Genomic DNA, 6,102 nt, shown 5'->3' on the forward strand with positions numbered 1-6,102 from the left:
CATTGATTAGCATATTCATTGGCGGGAACAAGTCAGTTAAGGGTGATTGGTTAGTTCAAGAGGTGAATACGTTTGAAATGATTGGTTTAAGCCTCGAGGGGTTGCAAGGGTATATGTGCTATGGGTCATCATGGTCAGACCTTAGGCCTCAAACATTCTTTGGTCTTTCCAGGAACTAGCGTTGCTGAGTCAGGGACATCTGGCGTCACAGGACTTTCCTGTTATTCACAGATAAATAATTCAGCAGGGTAATTACATGCCTAGGAATGCTCTGTGGGTTTTCCAAGAACAAGGGTCACCCCCCAACCCCTTGGACAGGACCTGCTCTAAGGTAGAGGCTGGTTTATCCAAAATGGAGTCACATCAGCTTCTCACTTCCTGGTGGCCACCAATCAATTTTCCTCTTCCATGATGTTCTTCCTGCCTCACCTTAGGCCCAGAGCAGCGGAGCAGGTGGCTGATCATAGATGGAGAACTCTGAAACCATGATCCAAAATAAACTTTTCCTTCTCTAAGTAGTTCTTTCCAGGCATTATGGTCACAGTGATGGAAATCTGACCGACACAAGTGTATTTATATTAAAACACTTTCATGGTATACAGTAGAAGTCTACAAATGGCAATCCTACCTCCTGATTCCATTTGCCTTAATTCAGCAAATGAATATAAAAGCTGGATGGCTTACTCAACTTTTTAATATTGTTTGCTAAATCCATCAGTTTCAGCTATTCCATGACCTGTGTTTTTCCATATCAATTTGAGAATAAATTTGTGCAGATCAACAAATATCCTAATTTTTCAATTAATTAAATATATGTAATATAAAAGTGCTATGTAGGGAATGTAACCTCAGTAATTATATTCGTTCATCTTTTAAAATCATTTGAGATATATGGAACAGGTCAGTTAATGCATACGGCTGATGGACAGTAACTGAATCCCTCCTTGGGTTCAATTAATTTGCCTGAGAAACTCATCAAACTCAGGGAAACATGTTTTTTGGTTTACTGTAAAGGCTATTACAAACGATACAGAGAAAGACATGCATGGGGAGAGGTTAGGGGAAAAGGGTGTAGAGTTTCCATACTAACCTCTAGGAACCTGTCTTGCAACATTTCCCCTGCCTTGGGGTTTGGGACCCTTCTGGAATGGGGAGAGTCTTAGGATCTACTAGGGGTTTGGGACCCTTCTGGAATGGGGAGAGTCTTAGGATCTACTATTTGACGTGATAGCCAGGAATATATCATAATGTCACAAACTGCTTTTATGCAAGTTATCATGTTTTCACCATCATCTGCTTCCCACATTCGGAGACAACTTGCACTTGTAATTTCTGGACCTTTAAAAGGTTTGGCAACCAATTCTCCATGCTTTTTGGCATCCCTATGCTCATCCCTTCCACAAACATCTGATTTCAGCTTCCTCTAGTCTGCTAAGTCAGTTATCACAAGTCTGTTTTGTTGCCATCTCTTGGCTGCTATTAGCACTTCTTCCATTCTTCTTGTGCTTTTAATTTTTGAAGTTTCCCTTTAAAAAAATATATATTTTTTGCTATCATTTCCATGAGAATTTGGGTGTCAATGAGAGCTATGTTTGTATGGCAGTCCAAATTTCTTGCCTTATAATGTAAATGCAAATGGTGATTGCTTCCAAAAGAATAGTCTTATGGGGTATTCTTAGGGAGATAGAAGACAACTGGGTCTTTGTCTCCTAATTGTTCTTCACTATTTGTTCTCCCAGGCGGGTGTTTTTTACTAGTGGAATTTTCAGGTAGGCATAAGGCTGCCTTTGTGTGCAGGGCTTGGCAAGTAGGAGACTTGATGGCCAAATCTCAAAGTGTCTATGTGACTAATCTCTGGCCAATGAAATGTAAGGAAGTGATAAGTATCAGTTTTTCTCTCTGAAACATAGACATGCACAATTTAGATGAAGGTGGCAGAGCAATGAGAAATACTACACAGCAACTCAAAGGAGCAACAAGACAGAAAATCTTGGTTCCTAATACTGTGAAACTGCAGCATCCTTATGCTTGGATTGCTATGTGGGAGAGAAAATGACTTTTATTTTGTACAAAACTCTTTGTCTCTCTACTTTGGTACAAGGGATTGAACCATGGGGCACTTAGCCACTGAGTCACATCCCCAGCCCTTTTTATTTTATTTTATTTTTATTTTGATACAGGATCTCCCTAAGTTGCCCTAAGTTGGTTAGGGCCTTGCTTAAGTTGCTGAGGCTGGCTTTGATCTTGCGATCCTCCTGCCACAGCTTCCTGAGCCTCTGGGACTACAGGTGTGTGACCCTGTGCCTGACACAAAACTCTCTTGTTGCTTTTTGTTTATTTGTTCTTTTTGTTATATATCTATATCTATATCTATATCTATATCTATCTATCTATATATATATATATTTGTTTGTTTTATATATATATTATTTTATATATATATTTATAGATATATATATATATATATAGATATAGACATGCACACACACATATATAGATAGATAGATAGATAGATAGATATTTAATAAAGGGAAAGCCTTATTCTGGCTCACAATAAAACAATCTTTTAAATATAAATCAATATGTTGAGAATATCAAGAACAGTTGTAAAGATAGAAGGTGAAAAAGAAAGGAAGAAAGGAAAAAGAAATTGTTAAGGATGGATTTTCCTATGAGTGACTTTACATTTCACTAAAATAAGACATCATTCCTCTAACATTTAGGGAACAAAATCTCTTATTCTGTGTTTGGAATCTTTCTGTAAATATCTTTCTGTAAAGTTCGTCTGAGTGTGTCATGTTAATTTTTATTTTATTTTATTGGTGCTGAGGGTTGAACCCAGGGCCTCATGCATGCCAGGCAAGCACCCCACCCCTGAGCCACATCCCTAGCTGGTGACATTTTTTTTTTTAATATGAAAATTTTTCTCTAAAATAGTATGTTCTATTTAGTAGTTAGGTAATATATCAGTTTTTTTTTAATTATTAGTGAAAAATGGAACTCCTTTTTTTCCATTTCTATATTTTAGTTAGACATGACATCAGTAACCCATTACATTTTTACCCCCTGAGATAAAAAAAGTGATTAGATCTTTAATACTTTCAGTAACTCTGTTCCAGTTCCTTCCCACAGATCTAAGAGTTCTTGAGTAAAGCAAAACCACAGAGTTACCCTATGAGGCATTTCTTACTATGTGCCACTTGGGGAAAAGCCTCAGTGGATCAACCCGACCTCAACCGATGTCATTTTTAACAACTTTTTCTCCCTGGTGATTCAGCATCTTTCTCATGTACTCCTCCTTGTCTAGGTTCTTGGGTTGGGAGAAGATGATGTTAGACTTTTAAGTTTTATTTGACATTACTAAAAAAAGTGCTGATATTACAATTTTTGTTTTTAAAAAATACAGTTGGGCTACTCTAAAAGATTTACTTTTATTTTCTTTGTTATTATATTTATGAAAGTATAATTCACATAAAATAAAATACACAGACAATACATATTCAGCTCAGTGGATTCTGACAAAATGAGACCTAGACTGCTTCTAGAACTTGAGAGGATTTCCTCATGCTTCTTTCCAAGCAAATGTTCTGCTGTGCTTTGAGTGTTTTCTCCAACATTCATGTTGAAATTCAGTTGCCATTGTGACAGTATTAAGAGGTGTTTAGGTCATGAGGACTCCACCTCATCAATGGATTAATGCCATTTTCATAGCAGTGGGTGGTTCCCTCTCTCTCTTTCTGTTTTCATTTCAGCTCTTCACCATATGGGATGGCAGCAAGAAGGCCCTCCCCAAATGCCAACAACTTGGTATTGGGCTTCTTAGCCTCTAGAACTGTAAGACAATAAATTTATGTTCTTTATAAATAACCCAGTTAGTGACATTCTAGTATTGCAGCACCAAACAGACTGAGGCCTCCTCCAAACCCCCAGAATGATATATATCTGCAGATTGGTTTTACCTGCTTTTGGAGTTTATATAAATGGAATCATGTACTATGTATTCTCCCCCCGCCCCCCCATAATGGGGATTGAATCTAGTGCCTTCTGCATGCTGATCTACAACCACCAAGCTACATTCCTAGCCCCTAAGGTGTATTCTTTTGCAATTAACTAATTTTGCTCAACAAATTATTGACCTGGAAGGTTCAGGATAATCACCTGAGCAGTGAAACCAGATGCTTCCATTGTTGGGTCATTTTTGCTATCACCAGCAACACTGCCACAACGAACATCTTTGACAGACATGTTCTTGACATAAAGCCCACACTATCTCCAGGAAAAGCTTCACTCAGAGCTTCATGGTGCATTTCAACGGACTTTACTTCAGTTGTGACATTGACTGGAGCAAAGGTGATCACTATGCCAGGCTTGAGAACACCACTTTCCACTTGGCCCACAGGGACAGTACCAGTACCACCAACTCTGTAGACGTTCTGGAGGGGTAGACACAAAGGCTTGTCAGTTGGACAAGTTGGTGGCAGGATGCAGTCTAAAGCTTCGAGCAGTCTGGTTCCACTAGCACTGCCATCTTTATGGGTGACTTTTCATCCCTTGAACCAAAGCATAATAGCACTTGGCTCCAACATGTTGTCACCATTCCAACCAGAAATTGGCCCAAATGCTACTGTGTCAGATTTCTTAATGTAGGTGCTGACTTCCTTAACGATTTCCTCACATCGCTTCCGACTGTAGGGTGGCTCATGAAACCCGTTTTGTTATCACCGACAATTTGTTGTTACACACCCAGCATGCTCATGGGTCTGCCCATTCTTGGAGATACCAGCTTCCAATTCACCAAAACCACTACAACAAAGAGGACAGCACAATCAGCCTGAGATGTTCCTCTAATCAATTATGTTTTTGATGCAGACTCCGTGTCCTGGGACATTAATGATAGTCACATGATACTTGCTGATCTCAAATTTCCGCAGGGAGATGTCATTGGTGATACCACACTCATGCTCAGCTTTCAGTTTATCCAAGACTCAGGCATAGTTGGTCCTTTCCCATTTCAGCAGCTTCCTTCTCAAATTTTTCAATGGTTCTTTTGATCCCACCACATTTGTAGATCAGATGGCCAGTCGTGGTAAACTTGCCGAAATCTATGTGTCCAATGACAATAATGTTGATGTGAGCCTTTACCTTTACCTTTACCATTTTGGTGGTTTCACGACACCTGTGTTCTGGCAGCAAACTCATTGCAAAAGAGTTGAAACCCATTTTCCTATTGACAGATGTAGGCAGCTTCAGTCATGGCTCCCAATGATCCTTACCTCCTGATATCCTATCTTTGTGTTATCCTCTCCTTGTGAGTATGGATTGGATCTTGTGACTTTATTATAATAAATAGAAAACACAATGACATTTCATTCTCAAATTTGGACATAAAAGACCCTTCTCTCTCTTTCTGATTCCTCTTACTTTCTTTCTCTGATGAAGCAAACTGTCATGTTGTGAGCTGCTCTTTGGAGGGGTCCACATGACAGGAACTGAGGAGGACCTCAGCCAACAGCCAATGAGGAACTCAGGCCAACAGTCCTACAGCTTGTGAGGAAACGAATCTTGCCAAAAACCAGTTCTGAAGCTTCTCCAAGTGTGAGATGACTGCAACTCCAATCAACGCATTTATTGGAATCTATGAGAGAAGAGACTGCTTTTCTTTTGATAAGATTCCCAACCCACAGAAATTGTGTGACAACAAATGTTTTAATTCACCAAGTGTTTGGGTAACATGTGATGCAGCAGTAACTATTACAATAGACATGTAGGCTATTTCCAATCTGGGGCTATGCTATATAATACTGTTATAAACCTTCTGTTCAGTCCTTTTATAAACTTAAGTTTTACTTAAAATTTATTTCTTATAAATGGCATACAGTTGCAAATAATATTTTTGTTTCCTATATATAATGATTTTTTTATAGCTAGTTTTAGGAATTTTTATTATTTTTGTTTTGAGTATAATATTCTCAGGTGTGTTTTCTTTATATTTATTCTGTTAATTTTTACCTAGTTTCTTGGATACTTTTTTTAAAAAAAATTATTATTATTATTATTTTTTCAGTACTGGGGATTTTAATCAGAGCCTTGCACATGATAGGG

At 38.4% G+C, this 6,102-nt stretch overlaps 1 pseudogene; it reads right to left on the reverse strand.

Moving 5' to 3' along the window:
- Positions 1-4,128: 4,128 nt before the first annotated feature.
- Positions 4,129-5,220, reverse strand: LOC143407552 (elongation factor 1-alpha 1 pseudogene; annotated as a pseudogene).
- Between the last annotated feature and the right edge of the window lie 882 nt (positions 5,221-6,102).

Source organism: Callospermophilus lateralis, chromosome 9 (genome assembly GCF_048772815.1).
Source record: "Callospermophilus lateralis isolate mCalLat2 chromosome 9, mCalLat2.hap1, whole genome shotgun sequence".
Taxonomy (NCBI): Eukaryota; Metazoa; Chordata; class Mammalia; order Rodentia; family Sciuridae; genus Callospermophilus; species Callospermophilus lateralis.